General features: G+C 47.5%; 1 long non-coding RNA gene across 1 annotated transcript in view; it reads right to left on the reverse strand.

The window, feature by feature from the left end:
- Nucleotides 1-27,235, reverse strand: part of LOC142465276 (uncharacterized) — a 234,855-nt gene that overhangs the window by 81,906 nt on the left and 125,714 nt on the right. The window lies entirely within an intron of this gene.

Below are 27,235 nucleotides of genomic sequence, written 5' to 3' on the forward strand. Positions count from 1 at the left end.
TTAATCTTACTTCTTACATGTGACGGGTCTCCTAGGGGCAGAGATTACCCCATTTATTTGGCACAGAGAGAGAGAGGAAACGTCCCCAGTTACAGGCACAGATTTTACTCCATCTCATTATAATATTGTTCTCATTCTCTCCTCCCTCAGCCCCCTGTAACCAGTCTCATAAACACTCACTGGGGCAAGTGGGGCATTAGAGCAACGCACATTCATACATTGACCTATAGTGGGGCAGAGTCACAATGATACAATGTGCACTTATTTTCAGAACAATATTGGAGTTTGGGACATTAGACTCTGGAGACGATATTAGTACATCATTTCAGTGGAGCTGATCTCTCCCCCAGCACTGGGAAGCAGTATCACAGCATATTTAATACATGTTTTTTCTATAGGTTTGTGCATCAGTTTAGCCGCCGGGAATCTCTCACACATCCCAATGTGTTTTGCGGACAGTTGCTGCCCTCTAGTAGTGAGAAGGATTCCTCACTGAAGGTGAATGTTTCTGTATGGAAGGTCTGGGAGATATTGTCACTGTGATTCTCTCGCACAGTAATACATGGCGGTGTCTTCTGGTTTCAGACTGTTTATCTGTAGATAACCTGTGCTTATGGAATTATCTGTAGTAATTTTGGATCTCCCTTGGAATGAGGAGGAGTACCAGGTTCTCCCATCCGCAGGGTCAATACTGCTCACCCATTGCAATCCTTTCCCAGGAACCTGTTGAATCCAGTGAACCCAATAGCTGGTGAATGTGTATCCCGAAGTCTTGCAGGATAATGTCACACTATCCCCGGGCTTTTTTATTTCTGCGCTGGGCTGAACAAGTTCAATATCAGACTTGACCCCTGAAAATAACACAATAGAAATGATTGATCCCCAAAGGACACAAGCAGCAGATATTATTATCCCACCTCTGAGCCTCTCACTCACCTGGGAAGGAAGGCAGACACAGAAGGAAACAGAAGAGAAGCATGTTATCTATTATCTGCTATCTGCTGGGACTGAGATTAGCACAAACCCTGTTCAGTCTGAGATCACCGTCCTGGGGCTCCAGCTTATCAACCCTGACAGGTCCCAGACAGGAGGCACAGCCTGAATTTGCATGTGCTCATCAGGGGTATAAAGAGCCTTCAGATCTGTAAGAAACACATTAATAATGGAGGGGAGAAGTGAAACACTTTTCCAAGATGTGTGGGGATGTGTAGGAAGTGAGCGCCGGGGGGCAAAGGTGGGAGCGCGCCGGGGGGCAAAGGCAGGCGCGCGCGCCGGGGGGGAAAGGCAGGCACGCGCGCCGGGGGGCAAAGGCAGGCGCGCGCGCCGGGGGGCAAGGGCAGGCGCACCCCCGCTATCACCTCCTATTGCGCAGCCCCCCCTGGCTGGGACCCGGGACAGAAGGGGGACACTCACCGCACACTGTGAAGCCGGGAGCGGGAAGGCAGTCAGTCACGTGTGCGCTTCACAAAGCGGAAACCCCACCCCCGGCTTCCTCTGACATGCCTGCGACGGTGTGACCAATCCCCTGCGGGCCGGCCGGCATTCTAAGTCCCGCCCCCGGCATTCTCCATCACTCAGTCCCCCCGGCAGCATTCACACACACATAGACAATACTTACCGGCCGCCGCACCGCCGCTGCCCCGCACTACCGGGACCAGGGAGAAAAACCGGGACAAAACCGGGACAGACTTAAACCGGTACAGGCCTCAAAAAACCGGGACTGTACCGGTAAAACCGGTACGAATGGTCACCCTACCCAGCTCCCACTAATGCAAGTGACAGGGTCCCTAACCTGAGGGCTGTCCTGGCAACACTCACTTTACTGGGGAGCTGAGCTATCTCGGGCCCTGGGGATACTGGCCTAGTACAGGGAGTCCCTGACTCCTGTACCCTACCTCCTTCCCTGGGCTGCTCTGGTCTCTGACTGACTAGCCTGCTCCAACTGACAAAACCCTGTCTGCACACAACATTGTTGCAACTGCAGCATGAGAATCTGCCAGCTCTATTGGCTTCAATGCTGCCTGTGACAAGGGTGAAAGTGCAGTCCCCAGAGGCTGCTGAGAATTGTAGTCCTTGGCACAGCTCTTTTCTATGGGGACCGCGTGCGCGATCTTTACTGCGCATGGGCGAAGCTCGCGCCAAAACCAAGAGGGCGGTGCCCGCCGGGAGAAGTCGCCGTCCCCTTCCCCCACTGCCACAGGGGTAAGGCAGGGGGCAAAGGAAAATCAGGGGAACCGGGGGTGACCCCCTTACATTTATAATCGGAGTGTTATTTCGTGATCAATGTCATATTAACACTAATTCAACATCTTGTTAATCACTGTCTTGGCGTTGGAAAAATATGCATGCAACAATGCTATAATACTGTATGTGTATATCTTTCAGAGAACAATATGGAGTTATTATAATGACACACAGTATACTAAAATGATCACAAAACAGCAGAAACACCCACATTATATAATTGTGATTTTTCAAAAAGGGACAAAACTTTCTCAGCATTTCTGCCGTTCTGCACCTGGGGAAACCTGTTAAATAATTAGATACTCGCGCTGAACACCGACAATGTACAGTATTAGTGAGTATGTGTTTGAGGTGTAAGTATTGTAGTAATGTATAATGGGAATGGGATAAACACATCGCAATAACAGGAGAGCGGAGACTAAAAGAGTTTGGGGGAAATTTAATGTCAAGATTTTTAACCCTTTTTTTTCTACTTCCTGGAAAGTCCCTGGATGTGTAAAACATAAGAGACACAAAGGAAACAGGCACAAGTAACTGTGTTTTAGTGCAATCTGTCCCTCTTGATGTCCCCTCCTTGTGTCTGAGATGTGAGTTTAGACCTGTTTCCCCAGAAGGTCCCACTCACTGTGTCCCCCACTATTCCCCTATTCCCTGGCAGTGAGACCTTGTTACCCCCACAGCAGTCACAGCTTCTGATAGAGATACAGTTACACAAGGAAACCCCCGTCTCTAGTTACCTTGTATATCAGCCTCACTCACACGGCCTCTGACACAGAACAATCAGCTTTTATTATCAGTGTTTCTCAGTAATGCTGGGTGTGTAAAACGCATACACTGAATATAAATGGGAGTTCATTAACTAGATGGGAACACACTGAACAAATACCCCTGCTTCAGCTTAAATAATATGGTAGGTGTTGGTGCTTAAAGGGGATAAATGTATAGGAAACCAGAGAGAAAAGGACCCCTGTGTAGCACTCTGCCACCTTGTGAGATGATGATTTGACTAAAACATATATTGATTTTATTAGGAACGCGTTATCACCGGTTAGGGAAAGACCGCGTGGCCCAGCTCCGGCACAGCTACATGCTCCCGCAAGACCCGATGGGCTAAGGGAGCCCTCTATGAGGGAGTTTATCTACTTAAACTGGCAACTAACAGTATACAGCTCAACCCCGTTATAGCGCGGTCCTCGGGGGCCACCTGATCCAACCGCGCTATAACCGGTTCACGCTAATTTAAAATAAAAAAAGGCCGCTGCGCGCCCGATTGGGAGGAGGGGGAGGAGAGAGGAGGGGGGAAGAGGTGGCCGGCAGCCCTACACGTCCCCCAGCAGCCCTACATGTCCCCTCGCAGTTCCCCCAGCAGCCTCACTTCCCCAGCTGTTCCACACCGATCCCCCCCGCCTGCTCCGATCCCCCCCGCCTGCTCCGATCCCCCCCGCCAGCCCCGATCCGCCCTGCCAGCCCCGCTCTGATCCCCCACGCAAGCCACACTCTGATCCCCCCATGCCAGCCTCGCTCCAATCCCCCCTGCCAGTCATGCTCCGATCCCCCAGCAGCTGACACCAAAGGTAGGGAGGTAGGGGGGGGGGGGGCTGTGAGCGAGCTGTGAGTGTGTGTTGTGAGTGTGTGCAGTGTGTTGTAAGCGTGTGCAGTGTGCTGTGAGTGTGTGCAGTGTGTGCACCGTGCTGTGAGTGTGTGCTGTGAGTAAGTGCAGTGTGCTGTGAGTGTGTGCAGTGTGTTGTGAGTGTGTGCAGTGTGCTGTGAGTGTGTGCAGTGTGCAGTGTGCAGTGTGCAGTGTGCAGTGTGCAGTGTGCAGTGAGTGTGTGCAAAAAATATATAATTTTTTTTAAATATTCGGGGACCACGCTCAAACCGCGTTATAAGCTGATCCGCGTTATAGAGGATTGCGCTATGACAGGGTTGAGCTGTATTAACAGGGACAGACAAACCTCAGCTACAAACTATGTATCCCAATCTACATATTAGAATACCTAGGGCTATTTAAGTATACTATGTACAGTAGTTGTATGGTGTACCTCTCAGAATCAATCTATATAACTTATTGATTCTGAGGTGTCAGTACACTACCTTATATGGAAAAGGTTTAACACTTACTGTATTAGGATTAAGGCTTTAGTCCTAGGACAAGCCTGTCATTAATCCTACACAGTGTACTATCTAGCTGAGATCTCCTTACCTGGTCACTCTAGGAGTCTCAGCAGTGTCATATTGCTACACAGTTTACAATGATTAAAGTACCAGTATCAGCCATAGATCTGCTAACTTCAGATCTTCAGCTCACACGACATCTTGTGTTAAATATACTCACGGACATATTTACTAATACCACTCTAATCATATACAGTAATCTACACAGTCCGTTGTCAGTAGTGGTGCACAAACTATCAGGATTGTTATCAACAACTATAATCTGGGCACTTGGCTGCAACATATATGAGCTGTGTGCTAGGTCCTCTGGTTTTTGGACACCTACAAGTACTTTAACATTACTGTGACACTATATTTAAGGTTTCCTACTATTCTTCCCTCACACAGACATTCCCTAGGAGATGTCTTTATACAAGTGTCACTAAGGCCAGTGAATCCACATAACACTGGAAATCCAACACTGGTTAGTACATTACTCTTTATAGGGTTTATTATACCCTAAGAGTTTACACAGCGTTCACAATTTATTTAATTCTTGTTTTAAACCCCATTGATTTAACGTGTTCCTAATAAAATCAAAATGTTTTAATCAAATCATCTCACAAGGTGACAGAGAGCCACACAGGGGTCCTTTTCCCTCTGGTTTCCTTAACTAGACGGACCAGAATTTCTTTGGGATTTTAAGGCAGTTTGTTTTATTCTTTATTTTTCGTATGAAACTGTATTAGGTTTGTGTTCATATTGATATTGTTATTGGGAGGTGTCTGATCCAGAAATCTGTCTTCGGGGGTTAACCTCTTCACTGCCAGAGAAATCTACGTTGTATATTGGTTCCGTTACTTTGTATCTTTATTATTGCTATTTCCTTTATCAGTTACAGATGTATCCTCCTGGGATATAGCCATGCAATACAGCAGCAGTATTTGTTACTGGTTACATCACTGTGGCTCTTGGTACAGTAATATGTGGCTGTGTCTTCTACTTTCATTCCGGTAATTTCCAGATACACCTCATTCCTGGTGGTGTCTCTGGACAGAGATAACCTGCTCTGGAGGATCGGGTTGAAGGCCGAGCCTTGTGCATGATTAAGGTGAGCCAAGAAAACCAGGGTGTCCCCTGTCCGCTGCCTGGCCCAGTCCACAGAGTGGATCTTACTGCCATCAGTGATTGGGGCACCGGTCACCTTACAGGTCAGTCTGAGGGTCTCAGAGGGTCTCACTAACAAAGGTCCTGAGAGTGACAGTGACATCTGTGAGTGGACACCTGAAAAGGGGAGACAGGAACATTACACACAAGTGCACACAGACTATAGGAAAGTATAAATGTGCAGTCCTGGTTCCCACTTACACGGCAGAGCTGGGATTACACAGAGTACAAGGAAGAAGATGCACATGTTGCTGATACACAGATTCCTCTTCTCAGTCTGATGTCCAAGAGCAGGTAAAAGTCTTTAAATATTTCACAGAGGAAGATGAAGTTCATCATTTGCATAAATCATTTGCATATATAATGAAACTGACTATTTCACACATTTGTATCATTTCTAACCCAAACTATTAATTCCCTTTATTTACAGCTCTAATAATACTTTGCTACATTGTAGCTGGTGTTATTATTGGGAGATTACCAGGTCCATCTTCTTACTCATCGGGCAGGACGTGTCTTGCAATGTTTGTCTCACAAATTAAAAGATCTGAACCTTTTTCCCCTGGAAATATCACATCTGCTTTAGTGATAAACTGGACCCATGTCACAGCCTGCAGACTAAAGATGGGGAAATTATCACCAGAATAAAAATCCATTGTATATAAACATCTAGTAATTACAATGACTTCACTGATCAATGGGGAGCAAGCAGTTTGTTTAATGAACCAGCAGAGAAAGAGCCGCTATTAACATAAATAACTTGCTTTGTTTGGTTCAGATTATTACATCTCAAATAACAAAATGAATCCAGCAGAGACCGGGACTGAGGAGTTTTACATAGAAATCCCAGATTTGCTGCAGTTTACATGGAATACGTGTCCCTCTTTGTGACCCTGAATGGGTGTGAATGTGACAGCTCAGTCACCCAAGGGGTCACCCTGGTAATAACTGCATTTGTGTCCCAGGAAAGAGCAGAATATTAACAGGTTTGGGAGGTGACACCTGCAAACAGAGAGTGAGTGTTACAGATCTCCAGCTGTGTTACTATGAACTTACTCACACGATGTGCAAATAACAGTCACATTGTACTGAGGACAGAACACAAAGTAATGAGAGGAGATTCTTCCTATTTATCCCAGGAGAGAATCACACCCCAGTCTCTGCTTCTCCCTCTGCTCAGGCTGCTGCAGATCCGACCCTTGTGATAATATCAGGTAATAAACAGGAAGCGGATTTACATACACACTGAGAGATAGAGGTGGGGATAGAGGTGGGGATAGAGATGAGGATAGAGGGAGGATACAGGTGATGATAGAAGAGGGGATAGAGGCGAAGATGAAGGTGAGTATGGAGGGTGGATAGAGATGAGGATGGAGAGGGATAGAATAATAACAGATGTATATGTGAATACAGACTGGCAGAGTGAGCTGAGAATGTAACACACAGCTTGTTCCTTTATTTATTATACATAATGTTATTTGTTTAAATCACTGATACAAAGAGAATTACCAGGGATTGCAGTGTGTTTCCATTGGAAAATATGTATAAGAAAACAAAATATTAAGTAAAAATAAACGCATTGAAATGATTGCTGCAGAAATAATTTATTTCATGTTTTCATGTCACAAGGTTGGGTGCAAAAAAAGAAAGAAAACTAAGATACAGAAGAAGATTTTGTCTGATTTCTTCTTATTAAACGTGTAGTTTTTAGTACAAATCCTTTGTTTGAGAGGTTACATTTCCTGATATTACTTTATGTCCCATTAGCTGCTCCTGTGATCACAGTATCACTGCTTTTCTATATCTGACATGTACTGAGAATGGATCCTGTACTTCTCTGGGTTACAGAACTGTGTGAGTCTCAGCACATCTGTGTTATGTGGGTCAGTAACTTAGAGATTTCTAGAAAAGGATAAAATAATATGTGTCGGCTCTATACTCACTCTCTCACTCATACACACACACACACACACACACACACACACACACACACACACACACACACACACACACACACACACACACACACACACACACACACACACACACACACACACACACACACACACACACACACACACACACTCTCATACAGGCTCTGGTGCAAATATGTAACAATCTTAGATTAGTAAACACCTTTTGTCTGTATAAAAATAAAAGTCTGAACTTTTGTAACAGAAACAGGACAATGTTCAGTATTACAGGGAACAAGTCATTCCGTTTCCCCCAAATCCCTCCCCCACATTACAGAACATTCTCTCAGGTTTGTGTCTGAAGGAAACAATGTTTATTACATTCCCGTTTAATAACAGTGATAGAGAAACTAGAAGCCTTGTGTGTACTGAACCTGCACTTCTTATTTAGGCTTTTCATGTGTTGCTGCTGCCCCCTGCTGCCAAAGTGAGGAGGGACAGGACAGTATTTGTCACAGTCCTGTGAGGTCTCTTGTCACTGTGTCTCTCGCACAGTAATACAGGGCGGTGTCTTCAGTTCTCAGGTTATTCATTTGTAGATATAACGTGTTCTTATTATTGTCTCTGGAGATTGTGAATCGCCCTTTAACTGAATCCTCATAGTATGCGGTGCCCCCGCTGCTGGTAATCAGAGACACCCACTGTAACCCTCCCCCGGGACTCTGTCTAACCCAGCCCATGTAATAGCTGCTGAATGTGAATCCGGAGGCTGCACAGGACAGTGTGTGAGAGGCTCCGGGCTTTATCACCACTGGGTCCGACTGGGCAAGTTGGACATCAGACAGAACCCCTGGAAGAGACAAACACCATGACACATAAAGAGACTTCTACACACGTGTGACCTCAGGGGCATTAATCATTTAAATGACATGTTATCCTGATCTTGTGGGAAATGTCTCCTGGGAAATGTTACCTGTTAAACATGACACTAATAATCCCAGCCTGAGAAAAGTCTCCATATCTGCAGAGTTTGGGGGCAGTGTGGGAGTGTCAGGGGGTGACCGGCTCCTGCAGGGGACAGAGTCACTTCCTCTGCTTTATCTGGGACTCGGGGACAGAGACTTTTATACACAGGACATGTGGTTACTTTATTTGCATAGTGTCCTAATTATATATGTATATCTATATATATAAAACCAATGTGCACATCTGTCCTTAATCATATACACATATATAAAGCTCATTACAGTGAAATACATTTAAACCCTGATATTCATGCAGTTCCCTATGTCTTTATAAAGTTGCATACAATTTCGTATCATTTTGCTTGTCAGAGTATTGTTAAGTACTATAGTATTGTTTCTACATGGTTACATGGAAAAATAGACATTTACTGTATATATAAAAATATAGGTTAATTGAGATTTGCATTAAATGCATAATTAGAAGATTGGAAAAATTACAACAATCAAACAATATCTTCCGGTGATAAATATTGGGACATAAAACAGCACCAGATTTATTTGTGGGTTAAATGCATATGCTTATTTCCTTACTATGGGGAAAGTGACCAAATGACAGAGATATTTTTAATTGATTAAATGAAGATAACTAAAACCTTTTTCTAAATTAAATCGGACAAATAGAAGTCTTTGTTAAATCATTTTTTATACTTTTAACATTTCCATGGTAAACAAAATCTTAAGGGGATTTAAAAATTATTAGCTAATTTATATTGGTGATACGACTGTTTGTCAGACCTCAGGCACAGGTAACATGTTAGCTTTGTTCTGTGTTTTGTTTGCATAGTAATTATGAAGCTGTCATTAGTCAGAGAAACAGAAGTAACTGATCTGCTGATTCCTGTGTTCCCGATAATAAATCTCACATGCTGTATTAATGTTCACAGGATACAGATAACTGTAGAGGATCTGAGTTCCTGCTCTGCACATAACCACTTCCCCAGAGATCTCTGCTGGGGGATTTCAGGCTCACAGCTTCTTCCTGTTTTGTTTCCTGTGTGTCCCTGATAGACGGGACTTCCATGTGTTTTATCTGTGTGACCTTCACCCCCAGCCCTAAAGGACTTGTATTATTAGTCTGTAATAAGCTGACATGTCAATGACACATCTGGAGACATATCAGAAGGCCCAGAGTTCGCCAGCAGATCATAAAAACGAAACACGAGAAGCAAGATGTTTCCCTTTTTCAGACATGGAGGTCGAGGAGGGCGCAAATACAAAAGGGGGAAGAGGAAACGTGCTGTAAAATTCTCTTTCCAATGGCGAGCGTGGTAGGGTACACCCCAAGGCAGGATGCTGAAGGGCCATCTAGCACCCTAGAACTGATAAGACCATGGCTGACCTAGAGGTCAGTCCCAGAGTTGTAAGAGGGCCCAGTGGGAAGAGCCCACCTTAGTTGAGGAGGAATATACGGGACCAGAGTGGTACTACCAATACACCAGAGATGTCACTTTCCTACCTTTATTTAGAGGTAGAAAATGACCTCGTATATCGGGTCGATAGTAGAATTCCTCCTATTACTAAACAGTTGTTAGTCCCACGGACAGTTTGAAATATTGTATTACACCTTGCACATAGCACATAGTCACCCATTGGGGGGCACCTGGGGTGTAAAAGACAAGAGAAAAGGTTATGTGAGGTTATCTTTTGGCCTGGGGTTCTAGCGTAAATTACACTGGCAACACACTTTATTCGAGCTCGGCTAGTCCCACGAATTCGGGTATACCCGGGTGTATTGAGGTTTGTGACTGTTTTCTGCCCGAGTGCATTGAGTTATTTTCCATGCAGGGATTGAAGCATTTTATTCCCGCTGGCTGCAATACTGCACAGTATATATATATATATACTGCATTACAATTCATGAATTTATGCCATCTGGTAGACACGCGAAGCATTGCAGCCTATTAAATCCTAATCATTATCATTTAACAGATCAGCCGCCCGTCAGCCAGGCATGAACCCAGGCTGGGAAGGCAAATGCAACGGGGCTTGTCAGAGGTGAGGAGCGGCGCATTCCAGGTATCTGCCAGGTACATACTGGGTATTTGCTCGAATAAAGTGTGTCGCAGCAGTACAAATGATTGTTTCTCATGCCCAGAATGTCAGAATACTGCCTCGTTGAAAGCATACCGTAGCCCATTGGTACCCCATAAAATGATAGAAGTACTGTTTGATTGGATCGCTATGGATCTAGTAGGACCTCTAATAAAATCTGCTAGAGTACACCAGCATATATTGGTAATATTAGATTATGCCACCTGCTATCCGGAGGCAATTCCCCTACGTAACACTTCTGCCAAAAACATAGCAAAAGAGTTTGTTTAGCCAGGTGGGAAGTCCTAAAGAGATCTTAACTGACATGGGGACCCTGTTTATGTACAACAAAAAAACAAACAAAATGCCCAAAGCTATTTCCAATGTGACAAAAATACACAGTGCAATACCTGTATATTCTCTTGAAAAAGGGTCATTTAGTTTAATCCTTTGGCCAAAGCATCTTAAGCCTGCTGCCACTTTCAAGGCATGACCGTTAGCAGGTCCTAACACTCCCTGAGTTAAAATTCTTATTTACATGTATTATTACAGGAAGAATTACCTGCATTAGATCTGTCATAACTCAGCAAAATGAAACTGACCTGCCAACTTGGAAAGTGGGGAGTGTCACGATGGACACCAACTTCATCCACACATTTATATTTCTGGGTACTTGATTGAACAGAACAAGTTGCAAAATAAATTGTGATTTATTTCCTTAATAGACAAACACACAACATTTGCAGAATACACTTAAAACAACACTTACTGGGATAAGGGAACACAATAAATTGGCCTTGGAACGAAATAAATTGTCCTTAGCTTGCAAGCGCCAGAAATGCAGCCTTGGTTTTAAAAGTCCTGTGGTTATGTTGTTATTAACCCCTTCACGCCTGAACCAGTTGCCGCTGTGCTGGAACAAAGTCATTCATCTTTACATCATGGATCAAAATTGAGGAATCACACTGGGGATACCTGGGGAGCCACGGTTATAGACTGCCCAAAGCTATCTTTAACATGTGGATCCAATCCCCTCGTGGGAACAAAAAAAACCACGATTTGCCAAATTACCCACAGTTCATAAGACCGGTCAAAAGGGCTGTCCGGTGGGCAGGGCGCATGGGGTCAGGTTGAAGCCCATGCCACTTAGCATACCTGGGCTACACCCATACCTTGGCACCACTGAGTCTGATTTTTCACCCAGAGATGTCAATAGCCTGTCATCTGGTATACCTCAGAATGCCGGCCGTGTATATATTATGGGTCTCTGGATCTTTTCATCCCTGACTCTCCTTTTAGACTGAGGGGTGCTAAATCAGCGACCCCTTTGAAGTTCAGCCATGAAAATACCCCCAGCTGATTCACCCATATCACAGCTGGATGTCCAAGTAATTTCTGCTTGGACTTACAAAAAATACCTCCTGCCTTACATTTACAATCTGCAGTTTATACACACTTTATTAAAACAACATGTTCCGTTTGTGTTATAACTGTAATTTTTATATCTATGTGCATGTAGTGGTTCACTGTATTTGCACCCCAAAAATCAGGTTTCTGGGTGCTTTCGTTCTAGAATGAGTATTTCTCATTGAAATGCCGGCTGCTATACCGCCATCATATGTCGGTTAGAGGGTATGTCGAGCAATGCATTTTGTCTTTTAACATGGCAGGCAGGAAATGGCCTGCAAATGGGGGGGGGGGGGGAATGGCTGGGACAGGGCAAACACAGTAATGCATAGCAAATCAGTTTAACCCCTTCCTCCCCACGTCACATGGAGGAGCGAGCTTAAACCTTGGGGTGGGGGGGGGGGGGGCACTTCCCTCCCAAAAAAAGCTGAGATCAGCTGCACATAGTTAATAAACACACAAACACCCAACAAGCTCTGAGAAACCCCAAACATTCTTGGGTTTGCTTATTTAATCGCTTTTAGAGCCCAGGGTGAGAAGAGCTTGTGGTTTCTTTCCTTCCTTGTCCGTTCAGTCGAGTACGACTCTCGGCCACTCTATGGATCAGTGTTCTACATGTCTTCCGGTCTCTCACGGCTTCTTTCAATTCTGCTTTGTCCAGTCCAGTATCTTTCTTGATGGTATCTAGCCAGGGAGTTCTTGGGCGGCCTCTTCCTCTTTTGCCACCGATCATTCCAAGCATGACTTCCTTCTCAAGCAACTTGCTTTGCATGATATGACCAAAGTAGAAGAGCTCTTGCTTCGTGATCTTGGCCTCCAGTGAGATTTTCGGTTTGATCTGTTCCAGAACTGCTTGGTTCGTTATTCTGGATGTCCACGGAATGCGTAGAAGACGTCTTCAGCACCACATTTTAAATGCATCGATCTTTCGCCTGTCTGCCTTTCTCAGAGTCCAGGTTTCGCAGTCATATGTTGCTATCGGGAAAACGATAGCACTGACCAATCTGCATTTGGTTGCCAGGCTGATGTTTTTACTCTTCCAGATGTTGTTCATACTGACCATCGCATTTCTTCCAAGCGTCTCTTGATCTCAGGGGTGCAGTCGCCATCGCGATCAATGGCGTGGTTTAGGCCGCCATTTTGGCTCGTGCTGTGCATGAGGCTCCTAGTAGATCGTGTTTTAATCATGTGGAGGGTTGGCAATAAAAGTACCTCTCTCCTACATTAATCCCGATGGGGGCGTCCGGATCCCTCTTTACTTCTCAACGCTGGGAAATGTTTTTAACCCCTTTGTAACCAGGTGGGTTAAATAATGCAGAGTTTTTGAAACAGGAATTAATCAGAAGTCCCCAATAATGGCAGATAAATAATGCCCCAGATGTCATTGTTTGTCCCAGACCCCTAAATCTATGATCAGGAAATGTATTGCATCACAACCACCCCAGTGTACATCTAGGTTGCCCCAAAAGTGGACAGCCTGATGGGACTCCCCTCTGCACAGGACCAGCATGCTAAAGGTTAACATTTGCTTGAACTTTGTGGAACATCAGCCCCACCCACTGGAATGTTAATGAGCCAAGAGGACACAAAGAACTTTGTGTTCACAGCTGCATTGAATCTCAACCACCCCAGTGTACATCTGCATTGTCCCTAAGGCGGACAGCCTGATGGGGCTCCCCAAGATCTGCTCCCCTCTGCACAGGACCAGTGTGCTAAGGGTTAACATTTGCTTGTACTTTGTGGTTCTTTGTGTTACTTCCTGGTAAAACATTTGTATTAAATAAAAGTATAGGTTTCTTGTACAGGTTGTCCTCGTTATCCAATGTTTCACTTTACGACGAATGGCATATCCAACGCTTTACAATGCAACCGTAAGGACTGTTTTCCGATGCCTGAATGCATTATCCAACGCTCACCGCCACTGATTAACATGGGACTCACTTTACAACGGTTTCACTATCCAACGCTACTTCCAGAACGGATTCTGTTGGATAACCGAGGACTGTCTGTACTGATGTAACACAGTGGTCCCCTCCCCTATCCTCTCTATAACAGTAATATTTGGTGATGTCTTCAGACTGTTTATCTGTAGATAACCCGCGCTAATGGAATTATCTGTAGTGATTGTGCATCTTCCTTGGAATGTGGGGGACTCTGTGTTCCTAATCACAGGGCTAATTCTGCCCATTGCAATCCTTTCCCAGGAACCTGCAGGACCCAGTGCATAAAGTAATCAGTGATTGGGAACCCAGAAGTGTACAGGATAACTTCACACTCTCCCCGGGCTTTTTCATTTCTGAGCCGGGCTGAATAAGTTGGATATTTGACAAGACTCCTGTGAATGGGAAAGTAACACACGTTAGAGATCAGTTCCCAGAATAAAGAAATCAGGTCACTTTCCCCTTGGGTCCCCGTATACCTGGCCTTGAAAAAGCATACCCGCGAAATGCGCACGTCAGCACCACGTAGTCACGTGCACGGCAGAGCCCCGGTTCACAGACGCTGACTCCACACGATCAGAGGAAGTCAGCGTGGCTCGGCTGCGGCACACACAAGGGCTCCATACAGACCCAATGGTCTTTAGAGCCAAAACTAGGGAACGATTGATACATCTGGCCACATAAAACGCAGTGATATACTTAAGAGAGCACTATCTTGCTGTCATCCGAGCACCTTATTTATAAGATAGGATTTTACCTCAAACAGCTCACAGTACCTCAACCCAGTAATTTAAATCTGGAGTGCCAGTTTCTAAAGTATATGTTACAGCGCTGCACCAACTAGGCAAAGGCTATATATTGCTTACCAATCCATTGGTCATTAAAGGTGCAGCTCTTAGCTACAACTCCTAGTGTGTTCAACTAGGAGATAAAGCAGTGTCCATACATCCATCAGTAAACCATTTGAGTACTAGTGTTTACCAAGGATCTACATACTTCAGATCCAAGGTTCACACGCTATATATATATATATATATATATATATATATATATGTAACGGCTGGACGCCCCTTGTCTGACCCACCCAATCTCACATTGGCCCGTGTGGTCTAACCGGTCCCCATTACAAGGTCGTGTGTGGTGGTGCACCTGCAAGTAACAGGACTCCTGAGTCTCCCGCTTGATGGTATTAGGGGATGTCATCAGGACAGGTCGCTGAGGTAGTGGGTACGAGTCCAACTTACTTCACGTGCAGCGCCTCCACCTCATCAGGATCTATGCTTCCGCAGGGAGATGGTCCTGGTGAGGAACTCCTTCTCGGTGGTGACCGCCACTGCAGAGTAATCTCACACTCACACAGTGGGGGTTTCTTTGAACAAGGCATCTTTATTATAGACTTGGATGTAGCAGACTGCCCTATGCAGCTGCCGGCTCTAGCCGCACATCTTTCCGTGCTGTCCCTTTGCCAGGTACGCCCTCCCGTATTGAAGTGGGATTCCCTTTCTCCTAGGGAGATCACCACTGTGCCAGGTCCCTGGACACAGTGTGGCATAGACAGACTTGATTGGTCACTCTGATACCGCTAGTTACAGCACTAGGGTCACAAAAGTATTCCTCCAATCCCTTATGCAGGAAGATACATTCTACCAGATGCTTCTCTGCCAACCTTGCAACAACACTAACTGACAGTGTTGTGCCCTTTATACCTTAGGGGGCAGGCGCATCTCTGATGTCACTATCCAGGGACTCAGAGCATACAGCCACTCCCTTCCTTACACAGGGCACCACACCAGGGTGTGAGGGAAAACCTCCATAACTACTGTTGGCAGGCCTATACTTACCAGGACTTACAGCCAACAGGGAAGATGTATGCAGTCATTATTATGCCTGGCTACATACTCCCCCTGGTTAATACCCACCGTCCCGGCTGGGACCTAAATTTGGTGTACCTTGCGCCAGGAAACTGCAAAAGAACACACAAATAATATGGCAAACATCATCACATTGACATAATAATGCAAGCCCATCGCACTCACTGACCAGCAGGGAGCGCTAAAGAAAACAGCAGACCACTCTATTGGTTAATCAATAATAATGTCGAGGATCTGGCTTCTTCACCTCCCGCCCCGCAGCATCATGCACAGTCACGCTGTATTCCCGTGGTATCCCTCGCTCATTGCAATACACCACTTTGTGCATGTACACACTGCGTCCTATCTTCCAGACCCGCATAAGTTGAGCTACCCTCTGCTCGGCCTGCATCCCTTTAATGGCTCCCCCTTTCTCTATGATATAGTGTTGGATATCATTTTTAAGCCATCTCTCCCTATTCTCCTCTATCTCTCTCATTAGAGGTTCCGGGACATACGGGTAATCAAGCCCATGCGACCTTCTGTATGTTGCCGCAATAGCCCGTTCAGCTCGGCAAGTCCTGGTCAAGCTACTTTGGCCAGCCGCCCCGGGCAGCACCCATGACAGGGGCTCATCGGTTTCTACCGGGTCATCCAACCCTGCGGACCCCTTAGGAATAATAAGGCCTGCCTGGATACGATCCCACCTTACCCTTAGGGCCCTAAGGTATGCCTTGTCGTCAAAGTCACCGGCAGCCCACCAGTGATCAACCACCCCCTCCCTTTCTAAGATAAATCGGGTGTGGTCGAACCAGGATACATACCCCTCGTACAATGGGGCCCACCATCTAGTCTCCTTTCGTTCTTCGGAGCTATGGTCTATAGATTCTTCTAGGGACTCCTCATCAGGCCCCCCAGAAGATACCCCAGACGTACCCTCAGATCGCTCAACGACTCCTTTATTCTGGGAGGTGTTTCTCGCTGTAATACTTAGTACACTAGGGCAATCACTAGACACCGACACCTGTCGGGACATCCTCCCTCTTCCCTCCGACCCATCATCCGAAGTCCCCAAGTCCAGGCTTCCAGTCCGATCATCAGAAGGACCCCGTGACTCCCCGGACAACCCTAAGCTGGAACTGGACCCAAATAAAATAGTGACGGGTACAGGGGCTTTAGCTAGGGCCTTGGGGTTAACCTTGGGTGTGGACGGGGTTTGGGGATGGGACTGAACAGTAGGCATTGACAGGGTTACGACCTGCTCTCCAGCGATACCTGCCTTAACGTCGCCACAAAGTCCGTTCTTGTCTCCAGCAGCGGGGCTTCTGGTTCTGCAACTCGAACGCCCGTTCCCCCTGGTAGTAGGGGATCGGTTCCCGCTGCTTGACCGCAGAGGCGCCACCATCTCCCACTCGATGCCGCTCTGGTCCTCCGGAACCACCTCCGCACACGCACGTGCTGCGACGCCATCTTGGGGTGGATCCCCAATCGGGATCTCTTCCTCCACGAGGACATCCGCCAACGCCCGTCTGCTGCGCGATCCAGTCTGGCTCTGGACTCGCTCCTCCGTCTCTTCCATCCCTTGGTTCTGCAACAGGCACGGTGTCTTAGTACCTCGCAGGGTCGGGGTGGATCGACCTGCGTCCGTTCCACTAGTCACCACGGCAGTGGGACTCCGGCAATCGGATGGTCGCGGTACTGGAGACACTCGACTACGTGTCTCCACACCATGAGGAATTTCATTCCTCCATGGCGTACCAATGGTATGACAGTCTCTTCTTATAACTGTCTTACTCGCCAGCCTTGCGCACTCCTCGTCCGAGGATTCTAGCCTGCAATTCGGCCGAGGCATTCCAGTAGGAGACCGGCGATGGGCTCCTCGGTGATCACCTCTCCGATGGCTGGGTTTCTCCGTCGGAAGCACCAGAGCTGACTCCGTCTCCGCGGGACTTGCACTCTTATTCCAGAGGCCTCCCGGCTGCTCTTCTATCGGCATCGGGACATTTCCGGTCACTCCCACAGCTTGCACCAGTACAAATGTGGTAATGGGCCACATATACTGCAGTCCACAGTGGGGGCATCGGGCCTCGCTGCCCACGGCTCCACCCGGCAGTCTGCAGTGCAGGCAAAGACACGCCATAGTCTCCACACCCTCCACACGGATTACCAGGAAGCCTCCTGGAGCCGAATAAGGGTGAGTGGAGATCACCGGACCCTGGTCCACTTTGTCAGCAGCTTCAGCCATCTTTACCAACGGAGGCACTCGTCTCAAAGGTCTATATTGGTCAATGGCTCTTCGCAACTGAAAGGCATGGGCTGATGTAGCAACCCTTCCTCCCACTTTCTCTGTCGACATCCGGTGGAACCGCAAACCACTCCCCCTGGTTGAAACTAGGGGGATGTCTCGTAGACTTGTAGGCTGACCCAGCACAGGTGCGGAGTGAGTCATAGTCCATGAGGGCGCGGCTCCAGCTTTCGCGCCAAACTCCCCATCGGGGTGGAGTTTTCTCGTTGGCGCCAATTCTGGCCAACAATTAGCAAACTGCAAAGTTGCAAGACTTTCTGCAGCATGCCCACGCGGTGTCCCGGGAACGCGGGAACCGCCATCTTGGTAAGTATTGTCTTTTTTTCCATTGAAGGCAGCGTCTGGCTGTTTGTTAATTGGGGTATAACAAAGTCCATTTCGTTCCTCCCATCGGATCACACTGTCATGCTCATTATTCTCAGGGGTATCATCCCGAGAACAAAAACATGATAAACACGGCGCAGCCACGGCTTTCACGCCATTCCAGAGCAAACACACAAGAGTCTCTCCTGTAGCTTGTTCTTCGTCCACGCACAGTTCATATGCGTGTTCTTCCTCTGACCGCAATCCTGGACCTTCTACTCTATGCAGATCCTCCATTCCTACGGTTCTCTCTCCCCGCCATCCTGGACCTTCTGCTCTGTGCAAATCCTCCATTCTGACAGGTCTCTCTTGATCGCTGAACACTGATTTCCTGTACATGGAGCTCCACTCTGCGGGGCAGCTACCACATCCGTACAATAAACATGCCTTGTGCACCACCTTGTGTACCTAATGTAGATCTGACTCGTGTTTGCACTACCTCAGGCTAGGCTCACTCTTTCTGTGTCTACTGTAACACGTTCCTCCAGTCTGTGCTTCTTGGTAAGTGATCTGGAATGGAGACTAGAGTACTCTGGCTCTTCCATGCAGTACTTTGGGCGTCGACCTACTTTTGGCTAGCCTAGTGCGGACCCTTCCAGAATTCCTGCCCTCAGTTACCAGTTTACCCCTTCAGGCGTCCCCCGCTAGCACTACCTCAAGGTGACTAGAACAGCAATAGCCCCCTGCTCCAGACTCACTAACCCCTTACGGATCCCAAGGCGTCTTTGCGGCATGCAGCTCCAGCATCTCCCTGACTACCCCTGGCTCCGTCCCACGCAGCACAAAGTGGCAGCAGACACTCTCTCTGTTTCCTAGCGTGTGCCTAGCAAAAGCCTGTCCTGTTGACAGGTATCTCTCAGCAGCGCCTCCAATTGTAACGGCTGGACCCCCCTTGTCTGACCCACCCAATCTCACATTGGCCCGTGTGGTCTAACCGGTCCCCATTACAAGGTCGTGTGTGGTGGTGCACCTGCAAGTAACAGGACTCCTGAGTCTCCCGCTTGATGGTATTAGGGGATGTCATCAGGACAGGTCGCTGAGGTAGTGGGTACGAGTCCAAGTTACTTCACGTGCAGCGCCTCCACCTCATCAGGATCTATGCTTCCGCAGGGAGATGGTCCTGGTGAGGAACTCCTTCTCGGTGGTGACCGCCACTGCAGAGTAATCTCACACTCACACAGTGGGGGTTTCTTTGAACAAGGCATCTTTATTATAGACTTGGATGTAGCAGACTGCCCTATGCAGCTGCCGGCTCTAGCCGCACATCTTTCCGTGCTGTCCCTTTGCCAGGTACGCCCTCCCGTATTGAAGTGGGATTTCCTTTCTCCTAGGGAGATCACCACTGTGCCAGGTCCCTGGACACAGTGTGGCATAGACAGACTTGATTGGTCACTCTGATACCGCTAGTTACAGCACTAGGGTCACAAAAGTATTCCTCCAATCCCTTATGCAGGAAGATACATTCTACCAGATGCTTCTCTGCCAACCTTGCAACAACACTAACTGACAGTGTTGTGCCCTTTATACCTCAGGGGGCAGGCGCATCTCTGATGTCACTATCCAGAGACTCAGAGCATACAGCCACTCCCTTCCTTACACAGGGCACCACACCAGGGTGTGAGGGAAAATCTCCATAACTACTGTTGGCAGGCCTATACTTACCAGGACTTACAGCCAACAGGGAAGATGTATGCAGTCATTATTATGCATGGCTACATATATATATATCTGGTCTAACTGTACGCTTACGCACAACATATCCCAGTTGGCGACAGCATAGCACACTTGGTGCACACTTACCACAACTGTATATCCATACGACCATATCTCTATCGGACTGCAATATCCAGCAGCACATTGTTAGGTTCTACCAATCCTGCACACCAATAAAGTTTTACTGTGTTTTGAAATATGAAAAGTTTATGAAAAGTTTTTCATTTACTGTGGCACTACATATATGACAACTACTATCGTCCCTCACAACACTTACCTCTAGCCTATCGCTCCATATGAAGGTGGCTAGGGCCAGTGAGTTCACAAACACTGGACTTTACCACCCTATCTGACGCTCCTCTGGAGTACCTAACCCCAAGAGCCTGTTAAACACTTGTCATTATTTAATACTCGTTTTAAACCCCATTGTTTTAACTAATGTTTGAATAAAGAATAGTTTTTAATTGACTCACCATCTCACTTAGGAATAGAGTGCTGCATAGGGGTTCTGTGTGTCTTTAGTATAACTCCCTGTTACTCACCTAAGAGTGAGGAGAGACACAGAAAACAGCAGAAGAGAAACATGTTATCTGCTGTCTGCTGGGTCCAAGCACACCCATCTACATACAGCACTTATTCCCTCACCTGCTGTCTCTGTAAGTTTCCCCTCAAACCTCTTAGATTGTAAGCTCTTCGGGCCAGGGATTTCCTTTCCCATTGTCTGATTTTGCTCCACTTATTGTATTTTTTAAATTCCCTGTACTGTATTCTTTGTGAAGCGCTGAGTACACTTTTGGCGCTATATAGCTAAAGACATTGTCACGCCTGTATGCCCGCAGACCTGGCAAGACCCCAGAACTGAGGTGGGAAAGGTATTACACCACACACCCACAGCAGTGGGAGCAAGCCTGGAGTGTGGTATAGCGTTGCTGGGCCTGTTTAATGAGTAGTTAGTGATACTTGCAACGTCTTTAGTAGTATGCGTAGGGATAGTCGTGTCCGTGTGCCAATGTCCAAGGGTTCCAGAGGGTAGAGTCGTCGGGGTACAAAGCCAGGTCCAAGGGTTTCAGAGAGCAGTGTGGTCGAGAGTGTAGCAAGGTTCAAAGGAGTACAGAGAGCAGAGTGGTCTAGAACAAGCAGGGTCAAAGCCAGGGAAATCCAAAGGTGAAGCACAGGAGCAGGATAGAGCAGGGACACAGAGGGAGCACAGCATAGGTCAGCACACAGGGAAACAGGAACTATGCAGAGCGAGGAAGAAGTGGACAGACAGGGATTATAAAGGAAGGTGCACCAATGACAGAGAGGGGAGGAGCAGAGAGAGAAGTGGGAGAAGATAGGGATAGGTCAGGAAGAAGAGAGGAGGAGACAGAAGGGGTAATCAGGGGAGTAACCGGTAGGAATTGGGAGGAGGAGTCAGGGTTGTGGCAGGGCAGAGAAAAGGAGCGTGTGCGCGGACCGTCTGTAAGTTGAGGGTGCGCGCGCACAGGCTGTGAGAGGGAGATGGCCCGCAGGGACCGGGAGGAGGACGTAGAGGGCGGACAGAGCCCGGAGAAGGAGCGCGTGCGCGCGCCCTGCGTGAGCGGAGCGGGCGCGTGCACAGGCCGTGTCACGAGGCGCTCGGAGCGCCGCGCTGCGGGAACCGTGCAGGAGGGGGGCAGAGGAGCGGACGGGACCGCCAGGGATGGCAAGGTATTGTTCGTGGGCGCAGCGAGTGACTGGGAGAGGGGAACACTGGTGCAGGAGCTCGGGGACTGCGCGGGTGCGCGAGGTCTGCGGGGCATGCGCTGAGGAAGTGGGAGAGAGGTAGAAGGAACAGGACAGGAGTGGGACAGGGTAGAAGGTATAACAGGAGATGGGACAGGGGAAGATAAGGAAGGGAAAGGAATCCCCTGGATCGTCACAGACATACAATAAAATACAATAACACTCAGGGGAAGCTGTATATGCATTGTTGCTTTACTGGTATTGGAACCGACCACCCTTTTGTTTCAGAGTAACCTGTTAGACCCCGTTTAAGCTGGGTCCATTAGTGGGATCCTGGCTGGTCCTATGAAGGTGAAGATTATACCTATGAACTCTTTGGGAACTGTCACTTCCATGCAGGCTGAGATTAATACTTTTGCACATCTAGAAATGATCCGCCAACACCCAGGAACCCTCTTTCTGAGGCCCTCTGTAGTGTGTCACTTTCCCCTCTCTGGGACCTGTTGGATACCACTAGCCATCTTCTTGGATCCTAATTAAACGGCACTCTCCCTATCTTAACATAATAAATAAAGGGGGACCTGGTCTGTTTTATTACGTTATGAATATATCCCTATCAACTCTCCCGAGGCTCCTCTCCTTTTATCTTCCAGGAACCTGACTCTCTAGAACTTTCCTCCTATCCTACATACTCATCGTGACATCAGGATCCCTATGACAACACAGGGTGGGCCCAGCAAACACTAACCTGCTAGTAACCCCTTAGTAGGGGGGTTACATAAATATAGCACCAAGTGTAATTATGACGTCAGGTTTCTCTATCACCTCCTCAGACATACATATTTGGTTTGTTTGTATCAAACGTGCCATAAATGGACTGCATTTGGGATTGGTGGAGATTACTCGACATTACCCAGAAGTTTGATAATTGGGTTGTGTCTAAAAATAACTCTAATTATATTGAGCAAGTCAACTGAATAAACTTCGATGTATTTTAATCTCTCTCCCCGATTTATAATTACAGACGGAAGTATAAATTACTTACAGCTGTGATTGCAATTACACAATGAAGCGTCACTTTCATTTATTTCTGTTTATTGATGATTTTATCCCCATATAAAGTGACCGCATTGGGAAAATCAGAAACATCACAAACACCATCTGAGAAATACTATGACTTGTCCTGAGGGAAATAAGACATAACATTATTCCCCATCACTAAGCAGAGAAATGTAGGATAAACCTGTGTGTTTCCCTCAGGTCCCATGTCAGTCTCTCCCTCTCAGTAATGTCCCATATGACACATCCCCGTCCCACTGATTTACACATCGCTCTCAGCAGCCTCCCTTTCCTGTGATACATTTGCTGCAGTTTTATCCTCAGTTTGGGAGATTTAGATAAACCTAATCAGTAAGGTTTTGCTGCCCTCTAGTGGTGAGAGGGTGTAATTGTTGCTCGAATGTTTCTGTATGGAAGGTCTGTGAGATATTGTCACTGTGTCCCTAGCACAGTAATACACGGCGGTGTCTTCCAACTTCACACTGTTTATCTGTAGATAAGCCGTGCTAATGGAATTATCTGTAGTGATTGTGAATCTTCCTTGGAATGACGAGGAGTAGATTGTCTCCCCATCCGCAGGATCAATTCTGCCCACCCATTGCAATCCTTTCCCTGGAACCTGCAGGACCCAGTGCATATAGACGCTGGTGAATGTGAACCCAGAAGTTTTACAGGATAACTTCACACTCTCCCCGGGCTTTTTCATTTCTGAGCCGGGCTGAACAAGTTGGATATTTGACATGACTCCTGTGAATGGGAAAGTAACACACGTTAGAGATCAGTTCCCACAATAAAGAAATCAGGTCACTTTCCCCCTTGGTCCCTGTCACTCACCTGAGAGTGAGGAGAGACACAGAAAACAGCAGAAGAGAAACATGTTATCTGCTGCCCGCTGGGTCCGGGCTCAGGACACAAGTCACAGAGATTACTGTCACATCACAGCCCTGCGGCTCCAGCTTTTCTACCTGACAGATTCCAGACAGGAAGCACAGGCTGAATTTGCATGTTCTGATGAGGGGAATAAAGAGCATCAGTCCTTGTAATAATAACTCAGAGATTAAAGAAGAAAACTGCAAAAGGTGCCAGGATCAAAACAACGTGCGAATACATTCATGGCACCTGATACATGTGTTACCCTCTGTTCATTGCTACATACAACACCTGTAATATGTATGTATGTATGTCTTTATTTATATAGCGCCATTAATGTACACAGCGCTTCACAGCAGTAATATACGGTACAATCATATAAATAACAAATAATATAAATAAGACATAAAGGGGAGAAGTGCTTCAGACATAAAAGTAACATTTAGGAAAAGGAGTCCCTGCTCCGAAGAGCTTACAATCTAATTTGTAGGTAGAAAGAACGTACAGAGACAGTAGGAGGGGGTTGTGGTAAGTGCACCTGCAATGGGCCAAGGGTTATGTATGAGGTGTTAATTATCAGCCATGGAGCTACTCATATGCTTCCTAAAGCATGTGTGTTTTGAGGTGGGTCTTAAAGGTGGATAGAGAGGTTGCTAGTCGGGTATTGAGGGGAAGGGCATTCCAGGGGTGCGGGGCAGTCAGTGAGAAAGGTTAAAGGCGAGAGAGGACTTTAGATGCAAAGGGGGTAGAGAGAAGACATCCTATGGCAGAACGCAAGAGTCGGGATGGTGCATAGCGAGAAATTAGGGCTGAGATGTAAGGAGAAGCAGAAGAGAGTAAGGCTTTGTCCCCGCATGCTACTGCAGCGCCTGCTGTGGCGGACGCTGCAGGGACGAGAGCCCTCCCCTCAATGGCGCCGGGCCCGCTGCGAGGGGGGGCCGCAGCGCTGTGGCGAGAGTTTCTCCTGCTCTCAATAGAATTGAGAGCAGGACTCGCGACGGAGCGCTAGGCCACGCCCCCCGCCAATTCAGCCAACGAGGGCGAACCTGCTGGGTGACGTCATGGCCGCACCCCGTCACTCCCCCGCCACGCCCCCCCCCCCCCCCCCGGTCTCTCTTCCTGCAGCTCACTGCAGACCGGGGAATCGCCGGCGCGCGTGCCTAAAGCTTTTGAAGTGAGGAGGAGAATTGAGTGTGAGATACGGGATTTGATAGGAAGCCAGGAGAGGGATTTCAGCAGGGGAGACGCTGAGACAGATTTAGGAAAGAGTAGAGTGATTCTGGCAGCAGCGTTTAGGATAGATTGTAGGGGAGACAGGTGAGAGGCAGTAAGACCGGACAGCAGAAGGTTCCAGTAGTAGAGATAGGAGAGAATGAGGGTGGTGTCAGAATTTTTGCTATGCGGACACTACATAGGGGGTACTAATTATTTACCCATCAAAATAATATGTATTAATTTATTAATAATGTGCAATTAGTCAACAAGCTACATAAGCATCAAACATATGTAGCCAGGTCCCCCTTGCCGTAGTAACTCCCCTCCTGCTGGTGCGCGAGCCGCGCGTTACTAAGGATCGGGCCGGTTGCCGGGGATGCGGTCGGGCCGTCGTTAAGGCCGCGATCGCGTTGCTGCGGTGCCGTCAGTTCGCGGAGCGGGGCGCCGCCATTGTTAGGGGCGGTGCGCATGCGCAAGGGCTACGAGCACCGGGAGGACTGCAGGGAGCTCGCGCCTGCGCAGTGAAGGCCCAGAAAGCCCGCGAAGCACTAGCCTATGAGAGGAGGGCTCTGTAATAGGACTTCAAGTCCCATGAGCCTCTGGAACGGCCCCATGACGCCAGGGAGCCAATAGGGCTGGAGGAGCTCTGTTGGCAACATAGAGATACATTTCGCGCACAGGGACCACGTGAGCAGTTGGTGACCGGAGCAGCTAGGGGAAAGAGGTAGGGTGCTGGAGTCAGTGACTCCCGGCACTAGGCCAGTACTCCCCTAGGCCCCAGATAGCCCTGAGTCACCCTAGTGGAGTGCGATAAGGACAGGCCCTAGGTTAGGGACCCTGCCCCTTTATCTATACGCTAGTTAGGAATCCAGCGGACGCTGTGCTTTCCGCCGAGAGGATTGTGCTTAAGCTTGGCCTCTAAGAGACTAATAGACTATAATTGCGGAGGCCCAGTACGGATTGACTACGGCCTGTGGATATCAGCACGGTTCTCGTCAAGGTACAGACGGCGGGGAGAAGCGGTGATATTATCCACGCCGGAATTCACCCCAACTTCGGAGGACACCCCAGCGATTCCCCCGTGCTATAGCAGTACCCGTGGCTGGAGCCCGGGCAGGTAACTCACCAACTCACGTGCACCAACAAGGCCTATCCTCAGACATAGTGGCTGCGCAGTCACACACATATACACATACGTTGGTCTATGAACTGGGAGTACGAGACTTTGGGTGGGACTCACTGGACTTGAGGGTGGGATCCTTGTGTTGGGGCAGTAGCGTTCGCCGTGACGCAATAAGTGTGGACACCCTCCGTGGTGTCCGTTAGCGTTAACCTCAGGGAGACGTTGAGTCAGGTTGCCTTTGGAAAGGGACACCTGTTATTACTTGCTGACCTTGCATGTTTCTACGCACAGCAGTAAAAGGTATTCGTTATCATCCAATCAGTTGTATGTAGTTATTGGGTATTGTCCTGCGAGGAACCACTCCCCCTCTGGCGGGAGCCATCACAGGTGGAGGCGCTGCATCATTGTAATTGTATATGCTAGTATATTGCCCCAGGTTCCCTGTGGCGGGAACTCAGCCCTCCTGTGAGCCAACAGGTAATGCACAACACCGAGTAACACCATATGTTTCCTGCACCCCCACACTATATCTGCGATTGGGGGGGGGGGGGGGGGGGGGGAAGCCGTTACACATATAAGGGTTTATTATATAGATTATCCTTCATTTTAACATTTCATTCTGCTGTGTTTATAATTAGAGTGTTATTTCCTGATCAATGTCATATTAACACTAATTCAACATCGTCCTTGTTCAACATCTTGTTAATCACTGTCTTGGCGTTGGAAAAATAACCTTCCATGCAACAATGCTATAATACTGTATGTGTGTGTCTTTCAGAGAACAGTATGGAGTTGTTATAATGACACACAGTATACTAAAATGATCACAAAACAGCAGAAACACCCACATCATATTATTGTAATTTTTCAAAAAGGGACAAAACTTGCTCAGCATTTCTGCTGTTCTGCACCTGGGGAAACCTGCTAAATGATTAGATACTCGCGCTGAACACCGACAATGTACAGTATTAGTGAGTATGTGTTTGAGGTGTAAGTATTGTAGTAATGTATAATGGGAATGGGATAAACACATCGCAATAACAGGAGAGCGGAGACTAAAAGCGTTTGAGGGAAATTTAATGTCAAGATTTTTAACCCTTTTTTTTCTACTTCCTGGAAAGTCCCTGGATGTGTAAAACATAAGAAACAGAA

Source organism: Ascaphus truei, chromosome 13, assembly GCF_040206685.1.
Source record: "Ascaphus truei isolate aAscTru1 chromosome 13, aAscTru1.hap1, whole genome shotgun sequence".
In the NCBI taxonomy this organism is placed as follows: Eukaryota; Metazoa; Chordata; class Amphibia; order Anura; family Ascaphidae; genus Ascaphus; species Ascaphus truei.